Source organism: Dermacentor andersoni, chromosome 1 (assembly GCF_023375885.2).
Source record: "Dermacentor andersoni chromosome 1, qqDerAnde1_hic_scaffold, whole genome shotgun sequence".
Lineage (NCBI taxonomy): Eukaryota > Metazoa > Arthropoda > Arachnida > Ixodida > Ixodidae > Dermacentor > Dermacentor andersoni.
The window spans coordinates 218,218,793-218,233,452 of record NC_092814.1 but is presented as its reverse complement, the minus strand read 5'-3'; the positions used below and the strand labels follow the sequence as shown (position 1 = coordinate 218,233,452).

General features: G+C 45.5%; 1 long non-coding RNA gene across 1 annotated transcript; it reads left to right on the top strand.

Moving 5' to 3' along the window:
* Nucleotides 1–3,490: 3,490 nt before the first annotated feature.
* Nucleotides 3,491–6,886, top strand: LOC140219482 (uncharacterized). The gene is made up of 2 exons (XR_011895786.1): nt 3,491–3,665; nt 6,715–6,886. It is a non-coding gene; the product is annotated as an uncharacterized lncRNA (long non-coding RNA).
* The last annotated feature ends 7,774 nt before the right edge of the window (nt 6,887–14,660 follow it).

Sequence of the window (14,660 nt, the reverse complement as noted above, 5' to 3'; positions counted from 1 at the left end):
GTCGCACGGCTGAGATCTCATTCGGCCCTCTGTCTTCTCCAAATTTCACTCTTGGAAATCAGGGCACCCCCCACGGTTCCGTCCTCTCCCCCCTTCTCTTCAACATCACTCTCTTCCCCATGGCACGCGCTCTCTCTACAATTCCTAACCTGTCTCATGCTTCTACGCCGATGATATTCTCAGGGTGACCACCGGAAATATTGGAGAGATGGAGGCCGTCCTCCAGGCGGGCGCGGACGTATACATAGTTGCCGGTCATGCTTGCGCAATCGGACTGGCCTGCTCCCCGTAAAAGTCGGAGCTTCTGCTCCTCCTGCCTCGAGGCACGGCCGCCACCTCATCCCCCGCCCTTAGGATCATTATTGACGCGCACCCGTCCCTTCTGTCTCCTGCCTTCGCATTCTGGGTCTCCTTCTCCAATCCAACTGCAAACACACTCCCGTCCTTTCCCGCCTAACTACCACCGTCCACTAGACCGTCCGACTTATTCGACGTGTCGCTAACCGGCACCACGGCATGCGTGAGCACGACCTCCGTCGTCTTGTCCAGGCCTTCGTTCTCAGCCGCTTTGTCTACTCCCTCCCCTATCTCTTTCTCTCTCGTGCCGAGGAAGACAAGGTGAACTGTCTCATCGGCCAAGCCTACAAATCGGCCCTTGCGCTCCCCACCCTCACTTCTCGTCTACTGGCGATGGGCGTCCACAATACTCTTTCAGAGCTTGTGGAGGCCCATCGCACGGCACAACTCGACCGCCTTTCTCGCACCCCCTCTGGTAGAGCCCTTCTCTCTTCCCTCCGCTTGACCCCTGTGTCCCCTGCCTGTGTAACCCACTCATTACCCTCCTCTGTATCTTCCATGCTCACTGTCAACCCTCTTCCCAGGAACATGCACCCTGAGCATCACGCCGCCCGCCGCCCTGCCCGCGCCTCCACCCTCTGGCGCCAGTACGACAGTCTAATGCTGTGTATGTCGATGCGGCGCCATACAATTCCCACCCCGCCTACGCCCTTGCCACCACTTCCCATACACTTTCTCCCCTGACCGTTACCACTATACCTGACCCCACCTCCACTGCCGCAGAGGAAGCAGCTATTGCGCTCGCCATTGCAACTACCACGGCCGGTTTCATATTCAGCGACTCCAAAGCTGCAGTCCACAACTTTGCGAAGGGTCGCATCTCCTCCTCTGCGCTCAGCATCCTTGAGCACTCCCCTCCCCCTTCTCGTCGTATCCAACTCCTCTGGGTTCCGGCTCACGCGGGGCACCCTGGCAACGACGCGGCAAATTCCATCCCTCGCGAGATGACAGACCGAGCTGGCCCCCTCGATTCCGGTATGGCCATGCGTGACTCCCTCCTCACCTTCCATGACATCACCCTTCATTACCGCAACTCTCGCCTATCCCTCCCTACCCTACAAATCCCTGTCTAAGCTCCAACAGAGCACGTGGCGCCATTTACAGGCCCACACGTTCCTCTCTCCTGCCCGACTTGCACTTATTCACCCCGATGTACGCTCTCCAGACACCCTCGAGCAGACTATGCTCATATTCTCTATTCATGCCCGAAACACTCGCCCCCTGCCTCTCGGCACGTATCTAGTCCGCAGCTGTGGGAGGCTGCTTTGGCCAGCTCGGAGCCGGATGTCCAGCTACGGCTAACGATCTGGGCAGTGGAAGTCGCCGCCAGGCACGATCTGGTGGCCACGACCGGCAACCTGAAAGCCACCCACAGAACGGCGGCATCTTAATTTTCTTTTCATTTTTTGACCTTCACTTAATAAAGTTTGTACCACTACCACCATCTCGTCGTGTGGGCCTATCAGAAAAACTTCTGTCGCGATATTCTGGTCCCTACCGAATCCTGCGACAGCTTTCGGATGTGACCAACGTTTTGATGTGACGTACGAGGTCGCTCCCGAAGAGCCAGGCCTGTCGTCCGTACAGCCAAGAATCGATGTTGTTCACGTCTCCCGTTAAAGGGACACTAAATGTTACTATGAAGTCAAGTTAAAGTGATAAGGCAATGCTCTAGAACGTCTAAGGCGTCAATATTGGCCTCGAGCTCCACCACTGGAAAAGCTGGCGCCACCGTCGGCGTGACGTGCTAGGAGGGATCACGTGGACATAGCGGTCGCGTCGGCTGCTTCGGGCGCGCCGAAGCGAGCTGAAAACGAGTTTAAATTCCCTCGTACGCTGCGGTCCTCATTTAGTGGCGAAATTTTCCCGCTTCGAGTGTCTCCTTTACAATGCTTGAAAGCACTACAATAGGTAGTGGCTGCCCTTGAAGGCGCGCAACATGGTAGGCTACTGCTCGGTGCCGCAGGGCCGGACGCACGTAACGGAGGCCGGTGTCAGCCTTATTCACACGTAGCCGCAGGACAAGAAGCTGCGTGAAGCTTGGCTCGCGAAACATAAAACCGGCAAACAGTCATCGGCTACATCTCGGGTATGCAGCAAGCACAAACGCAAGGAAGATTTCTGCTATGGCGCCCGGTCTGCGATGTTCCGAAAACGCGCACTGAGACGCTCGCCCGAGTCCGCTGCCCGACTAATGTCATGACGGTTTGGTCTATGAACTTGTCGATGCTATAGATACTGGCAAGTTCAGTGGAGTGAAAGGCAGCGGTAAGAAGCACATCTTAAAGAACCATGGCATATGGTCATGTTTGTGTTATGAATTAATGCACTGGATTACAAAAAAGGAGCAGCGGGAAATTGCACGCTGAGAACACCGATAAACATACAGTGCGACGCAACTCGAGAAATAATATTGAAAGGTCAAAGAATTTAGAAGAAAAAGAAAGATTGAATCGTCGCGACGGCATATCGCAGTCCCCGTAGGCATCGAAGTCTCTACAATGAAATTATTTTTGAACAGCTCTGATAGCGCCCACGCAACAATGGTTGCTTGTATACTGTCAAATGCTCATATTCTGGGGCTTAAAACTCATGGCACGGTGCGAAAACGCGCGCGCGGGGAAAGCGAAACAGTGCGCGGACAAGCATGCAGACGCGCAGTCGGTCGCTGCGAATCTGTGCAATCGCTGCATTGAGGCTTCGTTCTATTACACTCCATTTAGTTATACAAACACTATAAGAACATATTTCACATAGTTTGATCTCAGCGTTTACCTACCTTTCACGCAAGAAGCCGGTTCGGGAGACTCCATCGCGGCGACCGCGCACAGTGGCGTTCACTGTACGTATTCGGTAAAGAGATAGCGTCTGTAAACGATTGTGTGCTTTCAGTTTGCCCAAGATTATTATTTAGACAGTAACAAACTTCTCTCGTTTCGAAAGTACTCACAGAAATGTCCGGGAGAGCTCGCGCGTGGTGTTTTCAGTGAGCGCTGACAGCAAAACCTATGAGGAGCGCGCCACGTGATCCCTCATACTACGCCAGCGAGGTGCTTCCGATAGGTGGCGACTCCGTAACTCCTCGCCGCCAATAATCGCGAAGAGAGCTTTAGTAACCGAGAAATTGAGGTAGGCCGTGTCTGCTGTGCCCGGGGCACAGCAAACGAAAGGTGCCCGAAATGTCTACGTTCACCCATGACGTCACGTCCGCTATAACCCATGATGTCACATCCGCTCATTTCCATGGCGGCCGTCTTACGGAGCCGGCTGCGCTGCGAAACGGTCCGTATTCCGTGCCCACTTAGAGCGTGAGTAATTCATATTTCCACGCTATATGCGTGTAATAAAGGATTGGGGCTGTGAGCAGTTTGATGCGTTACCATTAAGTACTTTGTGCGCATATTTTGCCTCCTGGCCGCGTCAAATTGCAGCCGGCATGTGGAATGGGCCGTGGCATATTATATGGAGCTGCTCATGTGAGTGGTATTGCCTCCGTCAGGATCGTCAGTGCGTGCACAGAACCATTTAGTAGTCTGGTTCAGGGAGGATGCGCGAAAGAACGAGGACGTAAGAAAACACTGGCATGACGAGCTGTTCCGTCAGATCGCGTTACATCGCGCTTTCTTTTAAGACCATCTGGCTCGAGCGAGAGGATCTTTGAACAGCATTACTACTGCTTTTTTACAGCTTTGCTGCGGCTCATTTAATCGTCACCTGCATTCTTTTAATAATACAAATGACATCGCTGCGCGGAAGAGCGTCTCTTGAAGTTTCCAAACAAGAGCCAATGCCGCCGTGCCTGCTGCATACACGCTTGCCTTTCCTAACGCAGTTAAGACGCGGCACTAGCTCTGCTACTGCGTGATACAGGGTCACTGTGATAAGAAAATTAAAAAAGAACAAACGAAATTAAGGCAGAAAATGTCAAACGTTGCCAAGCGTGATAAAACGGACCTGCCTCGCCAGATGAGTTGAAGAAATCGGGGTCCTGAAGTCAGCTTCGCCGCAGTAGACTAGTGTTACGCGCTGAAGCATGTCAGAACTGAAGAGTGATCGCTTTCACCGACATAAATAATATGTGTTCCTTAATGATGTACGCGTGCACCTGCCGTCTCCTGTTACATTACGCGCGCCGAGGCGCCTAAGTGTACTGGCCGGCCTTCAGCGCTATTTCGGACGTGGCTGTGATGCTTTGAACCGTTGGTTTGTCGACCTCGTAAGCCAGTTAATGTTTACACGGCCATTTTTTTCTGAGCTGTTGATTTCTTCCATAACAGCTACGTAATTTCGTAGTTTCCTGTTCAACTGCTTTGGTCATATGCGAGTCAAGGTTGTTCTCTTTAGCCGAGCGCAGTTTTCGAAAGCGAAACGACGCTTTTGCATCAGCATATAGTGCCGTCGCCCATTTACAACACAGTCAATCAATGTAATTTTGTATGTCACTGGGAAACCGCCAAACGCAGGGAACTCACTCGCATGCGGGGAACTGCATAACTAACCACGGCATTACCGTGCCTCTTGGAAAGCTGCTTTGCATCAAAGACCGGGTACCCTTGCTATGATTCACCGCAAAATATTTTGTATGTCTAACCGCTTAACATATTTGTATTGCGGTGAAGCTAACCTTACGGAACCGAATTTCGCAACGCTTTTTAGACTCCTGCATCTCTACCAGCCACTGCCAAACGCTGGTCGGTACGTCTCTTGGCAAAGGTCCAGGTAAATCTCCCCTGTTGGGAGTTGGGGGCACTCACGTATATGAAAACTGCCAAGGAAAGCAGTTGTCCTGATGAAGGCATGCTCCCGTGTCGAAACATTTGCACCAGCCTGTTCGACCACCGTTATCACCGCAACATAGTTGTGTGTTGCGGTGAAGCATGCCGATATTGGGAAAGATTTACGTGAATCTGGAATGTATGGTTTCTGTCAGCGACGAACCTAATGTTCTACTCTCATCAAAGCAGATTCTCGTGGCAGGATGCATGATGTCTTGAGAACTTTTGTTGGCTAAAGCCATACGTGCCAGGTTAGCTCTTGTCACAATAATACGCTTTACCGCAATACACAAGAGGCCCCGCTGTAGGACACGCCCGCCGTAGTTAGCCAAAACCTTATGTGATGGTTCACTGCAAAACACCTCCTGTATTGCGGTGAATCGTAATAAAGCACATTTGTCTGTTTAGAATGTAAAGACCCTTGCCCTTCGCTTTTGTAATAATATGACTCAGTTTAATGAGAACATGTATTCACTGCTAAAAACATCCACATTGAAATGGAGATATGAAGACTGTTGGCAGCTTGTGTGATGTTTTATCCCTTTACTTTTTTGTGTACCTGTCACGCTGCCATTATTAAATTTTCCTGTACTTCGTTAGGTGCTGACGTACATAACATTACATCACAAAGAGCCACTGTGTAATTAGTGTTCAAGGACCAGTGTGATGGCTTTACTCAAGAAAGGTTTGGGTTATGTTGTTGTGAAGGTTTTTTTTTAGAGGTAGCTTTCTGAGAAGAAATCAGATGTCAGGAAATAGATCTCATTGGCACAGTAATCTTGGCTGCCTTTTGCTCAAACGTGCCCTAGACATAATTGAGTGATTTGCACTTGCAACTGGACAGCAGCCGTAGCTTGGGAGACCAGTGATATGGCATATTTTATCAAACTAGGTGACACATAGCATTACCAGTCGGAATAGAGACCTGTTTAAATGTTTGTCACCTTTAACACCTAGAGTTTCGACCATGAATTCAGAAAAATCTGTAGCACATTTAGAACCTAGATTTTAAATGCTGTATAAGTTGGCTTCTTGTTCACTGCAGCTGTGCTCGGCTTCTGTCCAAACGGGAGAGCACTTCTGCACAGCTTATTAGGGAATATTCTTATTTACATACCTTCTTTTTATTTATCTCGCCTACAATCACAATCAAATGTTTATGGCACATGAATGTGCTGTGCATGAATCTAACTTACAATGCCATGTTCAACAGCGCAGTGCATGTAGCTTGTGTTGGTTCATTCAAGCTAAGCATTGCTACAGCCTTTAACTGTAGGTATCATGGTATGAGAGCAGAGAAATGGATATGCAAAGACAGTTGGGCACATTGAGACATCATCTTTGTTGTGTGTGAAAAGGTGACAGATACACAATATGGGGAGAACGCATGCACTTTCATATTTTCTCGCGCGCACAAAAAAAAGCTGGAGGAATAAGGTTTCTTCACTGTGCCATAGAAACTATATGTTTGCTCTCAAGGGTAATTCTGATTCATTGGATATGTTCCTGTGCTGTGTTTATTTTCTTGAGTGTGCTTTAGTTTTTGCACGTTAATGTTTCAAACTCGTTTTTATTTTCACAGACTGAAGATCCCACGTCGTGGTTTGACTTGCGTGCACAGGATACAGGATACTTGCACTTAGCATGGAGTGATGAAGCAAAGTAGTGTACTTTTATTAAATGTGCAGATTTTAGCAGTATAACAGCAGTTCATTAAAAAAACATGTGTGCTGAAAATAAAGTGTTCTTACCCACATTCCTCGTTGTCTATTTATTTATTAATACTGTCAACCCTCATAGAGGGTCATAACAGAGAGGACAATACAATTACATAAATCAAATATGGACAATGTCAATATACGTAAAGTTGCTTAACACTTGTCAATTCACAGTTAATAAGATGTTCACTTGAATGCTGTTCAGCACACTTCTGACATTTATCAAAATACGTACAATGAATATCAAGTCGCACATATCACTTGGCACTTCAAAACTAAATCGAAAACGCCCATAAATATGCCTCAGCAGCATTTTCAAAGTCGGTGACATCATTTAAGCTAACAATAGCGTTTGGCAATTGGTTCCACATTTCTATCGCATCCAGGAAAAATGAGTATCGATATGTATCACTGTTGGTGTGGTCCGGCTTTATGACGTAGTCGTGGTTAGTTCGCGGGTATCTTTTGCCTGGAGCATGTAGATATTTGAGCTTATCAATCTTAAGTTGATCCTGCATTATTTGATAAAGCACCTTCAGCCTATATTTTTTCCTACGTACCTCAAGAAGATCGAAGTTTCAACGCTGTAACATAAGCGTGACCGATTCCTTCCTTCGGTATGTCGAACAAATAAAACGCGCCGCCAGACTCTTTCCAACTTCCTCTTAAGCGTCACTTGATGGGGACTCCAAACAACGGCTGAATATTCCAGTATCATCCTAATGAAGGCGGTGTATGCAATAAGTTTTACATTACGCGATGCACGTTCCAGTTTTTTTTTTTCTAAGAAAATATAACTTTTGATAGGCAGTCATGCAGACGTTATCTATATGTTGGTTCCATGTCAATTTTGCTCATATTCCTGTATTCTCTTCAGCAAAACCACTTATATGGGGAACTGATCATGATAAGGGCTCATGATGTCTGTCTTAGTAAAAGTGTGAAAGAACCAGGTTTGTGCATGAAAAGTTTTCCTGAGGGTGTGTGCCTTGAAGCCCGTAGTGGTAATCACAGGAAACGGGGGTGGATCCAGAGTAGCACCAAAGGGCAAGCCTTCATCGAAACAAATATGGAGGGAAGTGACTGCATGCTCAAACTTGTCAGCTTACAAGTTTGCCAAGACCAAGTGATATCAGAAGTTGATGAAGCCTACATGGTTAATGTATAACCGCTTAGGGCAAAATTATTTAGATACTTTTTATGAGGACTACATATTTACTGGAAATCTCAAAATAATTATGTTAGTGCAGAATACCTTCCACTAGTTGTGACGTCCTTGAAAGAATGAAAATGTTTGAGTTGTACTTGTGTGGTGCATGAAGTTACTTTAAAAAAAAAAAACTCAGCAATGGAAACAAAATGCAGAGTAGTATTCGAAATAAATTGCCACCTCTTTAGGGCTAGATGAATTCAAATAATAATAATAAGCAAATGAAGATCGGGCATACAAGATAGATGTTTCAGCTCCCACTTGAAAGCCTTGTTCACAAAGATTGTGAACAAAGCTCCAGTTGAACCAGTTCTTATTTTTCATTTTTATGGCTGGCATCTAATTTTAAACTACTTACCGTGCCTCTTTTGACCAAACCAGACAGGCTGCCATCAAACTCTTCACTACTTCAATGCAAATAATTGGAGGTTGGCAAATACATTTTTCTAATAGGAATAGTAGGTAACGAATAGTCAAACACTGATGCATACAGTTACAGCAGGCATATTTACCTTGGAATTAAGCACCATGCTTATATTGTCTAGTAAAAAAAGGACAGCTATCAAGGAAGATTAGGATTATTTTTAAGCAAAAGTAATTATACCTCATATACTTGAAGCAGATGTAGTGCTTCTGAAGAATCACGTCCAAACTGCACACACTAAAACATTAAGCTGGGATATTCAAAAGGACAAGTACATGTTTTGCTCGCCAAGTGACTTTTAGTGTGCTCAATTATGCAGTGTGCTATTATATGATTAATGTAATTTGCTAATGTAAAGAAAGAAGAAGCCAGGATCTCTTGCTTCATATATATGCGCTGAATCAAGAAGGTAATTAAGGAAGAAGAACACCAGAAATAAACACGAATATTTGTGTGCTTTCTGGCATAAAATAATTATCATGTAAGCCACATAACATGCTTTCCAAAGCATCCCCTACCTTAACTTACAGCTGCATCACGTGAGGGCACTTTCTAAGAACACACATGCTTCATGATCATTCACTGTGTTAGTGACTCCCACTGAAGTAGACTGAGAACATATCTGGGCATTGCATTCAATAGCTGATGTAAAGTGAAAAGACTGCTGCTTGTAGGTATGAATGAACCAAGTGAATAAGAAATATAGGTTCTCAAACTTCTAGTAGTAAGTGTGGCAGCACTTAAAAAAAACATATTACAACTAAAAATTGCAACACATGATGAAATAACTGAAATAGCTAGGGAGAGTTTAATAGACCAATAAACAGGAAACTGCAAATTCCCAACATTTGTGAATACTTTTCTTCACATGTACTCACCTCATAAGTATGACTTCCCTTAATGCTCGAACCTCTGCCTTAATTTCATAATTCCCCATTCTGACTGCTTCGCTCATGCTGATTGACATCTAGCACAAAGGTTGACGAAAGTAGCTGAGCATGTGCATGTGTTGTGAGGCAAGCTGCCCACATCTGGTAGCCGCATGCCAATTTCTCAGAGTAGATGAAAGGGAAGCCTTGAGGGTAAACCATAGAGAAGACGGACACCTTGGTTCAATGATAACTGAAAACACCAACATGGAAAATTTGGACAGCCCACAGAATCAGCAGAATTGACATAGTTCGGAAAAACTGAAAAGATGCATTATGATATTCATGTTACACAGGTTCCAGTCAAGTTGAAGATTTTCACTGTCTAATAAACTTATAAGACAATACATGACCAGCAATACTGTATGGAACCTAAACAAGTTTAATAAAGTCACCTAGAATTCAGGATGGAGAAGTGACTGAATTGAGGATGCTAAAATGGATGAGGTGGAGGCAGATTGTGAAGGCAGGTCTTAAAAAATTAACATTCAACACACACTTAAGTTGGCAAAGATTGGACTCAATGTTCACGAAGAAATTGACTAAGTTAATTTATTGGTATACGTACATGAGAGAGCAGCAACAATACAGCAGAGATAACTGTCATGCAAGAGGAAAGGACGTTAGTCTAAAAATTCACATTTGATCACAAGAATGGTTATGCATGGGCTCAGGCTCGTGTACAATTCTGTATGGTACGCATGATGTCAGAGCTGCATCGCATAAGGAACTGTGGCCTTACATGCCTCGATTATGAAATGATGTGGGCCAAGAGTGGAACAAGGATAGCATCAAAAGGGGGCCTCCTCCAAAAGGAGAACCGTAGGGAAACGGGGTGAGAGAGGTTTCCTACACAACAGATACAGAGTCATATGAGTCATAGTCATAGAAACCATGACCCAAGGAGGTGCACAACAAGGTATATAAATTCAAATCTCTATACAGTTAAACCTCAGTATAACGAAATTCTCGACATAACGGAGAATTTAACTTTTCATAACCTCTTCTCCATTGAACACCATGCATCTAGAGCCTCAATATAAAGAAGTGTGTTTGTGTGCAATTTCAATATAACGAAATTTCGCTTCTGCTGCAGAGGAGTGCCATTTGAGACAATCAATGGTAACTTCCGCGGACGCAGATAGTCAAATGACTGAATTATAAGCGGCTCCTTGCAAGCGCACCTCTCAAACTGCGTGCAGCGCGACAAGAACAATAGCTTGGAGCCGCATCATGTTCCGTATAAATTAAGTCCAAGTGCGATCAGATCCTATCGCGCCCCGCGCACTTGTGCTTTAGGTGCGAGGGTGAGACAAGAAAGATGGTGGCTTCATAAGTGCGGCCTTCCCCGCGAGCAATGGCAAAGTGGGGAAGGAAAGCGAGCTCGCGATAACGCGATCAAGCGCGCGCGAGGGGGCGGAGTGGGGGGGGGGGGGTAAGTTGGCGCGCGTCTCGGCCATGACTGGCCGAGACGCGGCTGAGCGCATACGCAGCCGCGCACGCTGCTCTAGAGGTAATCTGCTGCGTGTGGAAAGAGCGGGCATGCCATGAAGGCGTGGCACCACGTAAGCTGTTTTCCCGCACGTTTAGTATTGAAGGTTGCGCAATCTCGAGTTTTGACGATCCGTTGGAACGAGAAGCAGACGAAGCATTCGCTCCCAGCTGCCGGCGCTTTTCATGATAGCGTCGTCGCAGTGCGACCGGGCGACGCTTTGGGGGCGGAGTGCACGCGAAAGCATGGCGTCACTCAATTCGTACCGCTGATGTAAAGATATCAAAGTGGCATATGAAACCGTATCATTCATCGCTGACTCCTATATTCGTCAAAATAAAATGTTTCCTAATTCAAACTTGCTTTTTTTTTATTGCCCAATAATTCGGAAAATTGCATGGCCCCTTTCCGTGCAACAAAAACGATCGGCGACTGTACTCATTTGCATAACAGATCGAATTTCGATACAAGGAAATTTCTATATAACGAAGCGAATTGCCGATTTTACTTCGTTGTTATATCAAGGTCAGTGGCGTAGCTAGGTCGTCTGGCACTGCTGCGCTGCGCGTGCCTGCCGGCCTTGGTGGCCACTGCTGTTTCCTGGTCTCTGGTCGTGCAGCACGTCGGTGGCATGCGGTGTTGGCACTGCAGGCTGCTGCTGCTTGCTATCTCGGGCCCAATGTAGCTCTAGGGTGCATCACTTGCAGCGTAAAACTCGGACTGCTCAGTGGCGTTCCATTGGGCATTTATGCTTTCGCAATCACAACTCAGATAAGACATGCTTGGCTGTTCTCATATGTTTTTCTTTAGTTGCCAAGTGGACGCATCGTTGTTCACCATTCACAGTCTTCAATCTGTCGTCATCATTGCATTGTCATTTCAAATTAGTTGTAATATCACGCCGTTGGATGCTGCCGCCTTCACGCTGTGTAGTAGATACGCAGTCATTGCCATGCATGCACTCATCATTCCAAAGTCGTTATGCCTCAATCGTGATGACTCTAGAATTGACCCATCGTCGATCATGCCATCGTTGTCACCATCAGCATCATACTGTTGTCGGCATTCGACAGATGCATTACACAGATTAGCATTACCTTTTCAGCTTCTAGGACAGAATGCACGTGGTGATCTGCCGCAGTAATATTATGAGAGACACTTGGGCGGAACAATTGCTGGCCTCAATCGGCAAGCCTCCCTAACATCATTTATTTCAATCTCCATAATAATCCTAAATTGTGTCACAAAACTTCTACAACAAATGTCAACATGGTTGCCATAAGACCTTGTCTCTCATGAAAAACATAACTATATTGTCATGTTCACTAACTTGATCTCCTCCATTGAACTTAGTTCTTGCGTTGAATGGATGCTTCTAGCGTTTTAAATTCTGCTACTTTGTGCCACTGCCTCCTTCTCCTGAATAAGCTCCACATGCAATTACTAAAATTCACTGAATGCTTTCTTCATGACTAAACACAATTTGTATGTTAACAACTCCAATTCACAAATCTGTCTTTTGTCACTTCTGGCATGCCACAATGCTGAGTGTTTAGGCCCTTGATTTTTCTCATTTTAGATCTCGCAAAGAACTTAACGTAGAAAACTAAACTTTCTGTTGATGACTGTGTGTTTTGTCGTGAAACAACCGAACTCTGGCAGGTCCGTTTCTGTTCAAACAGACTAAACAAATGGCCCACTGAGTAAAAAAGCCAGCGTCTGTCGTCTCAGCGAAATGGAACCTCAAATCCCATTGGTTGTGACCACATTGCGAGCGTGCCTCTAGGGAGCAGAGCGAGTGAAAGGGTACGTCTGCCATCGCTCTAGTGCGCCAGGTGTTGCGTGAGGGGAGAGGGCGCCGCCGCAATGCCACGTCATCCTTGCTCTCGCAAGCCGGTGTCCAGTCCATATCTCCCCCACCCCCCCCACTTGCTTAGCTGCTGCACGTGCCCAGTGGGGCAATGTCTCCACTAATGTCTCTTCGGAGTGCCATCACTAGTTTAAAACCTAATATCAGTACCCTAGCAAAAAAAAACTGATAGAAATTTCTACAAGTCTCTTAGGAATATGTATAGGTTGTATGGGTCCTTCTAAGAGTGATATATATTCCTACCTGACCCATAGAACTCTTTACCAGACTGGCAGGCAGCAGATAGATCTCACTGTGCTGCCTACAAGACCAAATAGCATGATGTATCAGTCTTTTAAACCCAGGTAGAGATCATCATATGACATACAGGAATCTGATTGAGGCACTGATAAAGCATGTTAGAAATAGCACACAAGCCGGTGCCCACATGCCTGAAGAGACGTTTTTAAAATGAACTGAATATACAACCCTGAATGCATTGCCTGCCATGTGAACAGATTAACAAACACAGTTGGGATATTAGAGTATCAAATAAAAATGAAGTGTGTAAACTGTGCAATTATCAAAACTTTTTACAGCTTGTATGCAGATATATTATCCTAAACATGTTTCAACATAAATTAAAGCACACGTTTTCAAAGCACAGCAGCGTTACTTAGCCTGTGAAACTACATTGGGGAAGTTGCATGAGAAAAGTATCAGTCCATCTTTGTAGCAGGCGTGCTCCAGTTCTTTTAATACAAAATTACATTTACAAATTTTGCGAGACAGATGTGCAACATTTAATGCATATTCAAAACAGAATTACTGTCATCATCATCATCATCATCATATTTATGTCCACTGCAGGACGAAAGCCTCTCCCTTCGATCTCTAATTACCTCTGTCCTGCGCCAACCGATTCCAACTAGCACCCGCAAATTTCCTAATTTTGGCGCACCACCTAGACTTCTGCCATCCTCTACTGCACTTCCCTTCTCTTGGTACCCATTCTGTCACCCTAATGGTCCAACTGTTATCTAATCTGCGCATTACATGACCTGCCCAGTGCAATTTTTTTCTCTTAATGTCTATTAGAATATCATCTATACCCGTTTGCTCTCTTGTCCAAACTGCTCTCTTTCTGTCTCTTAAAGTTATACTTAGCATTCTTCGTTCCATCACTCTTTGCACGGTCCTTAACTTGTTCTCAAGCTTCTTTGTCAGTCTCCAAATCTCTGCGCCATATGTCAGCACCTGTAAAATGCACTGATTGTATACTTTCCTTTTCAATGATAATGGTAAGCTCCCAGTCAGGAGCTCACAATGTCTGCCGTATGCGATCCAGCCCATTTTTATTCTTCTGTGAATTTCCTTCTCATGGTCAGGGTTTCCTGTGATTAGTTGACCTGGGTAGACGTACACCTTCACAGACTCTAGAGGCTGACTAGCGATCTGGAATTCTTGTTCCTTTGCCCGGTTATTTATCATTATCTTTGTCTTCTGCATATTAATCTTCAGCCCCACTCTTACACGCTCCCTATTAAGGTCCTCAATCATTTGTTGTAACTCGTCCGCAGTGTTGCTGAATAGAATAATGTCATCGGCAAACCGAATGTTGCTGAGGTGTTCGCCGTCGATCCCTACTCCTAAACCTTCCCAGTTTAATAGCTTGAATACTTCTTCCAAGCACGCAGTGAATAGCATTGCAGAGATTGTGTCTACTTGTCTGGCTCCTTTCTTCATAGGTATCTTCCTACTGTTGTAATAAAGTTTATTTACAAAAGCAAAACAAAGCACTTTCAAGACTGTGGATACTAACTGTAGCTCTAACATGTCAGGCTGAGTTTGTGAATGCCATAAATTAGACACTAGCAACGTGATTTCATTAAAGCTACTTTCTGGG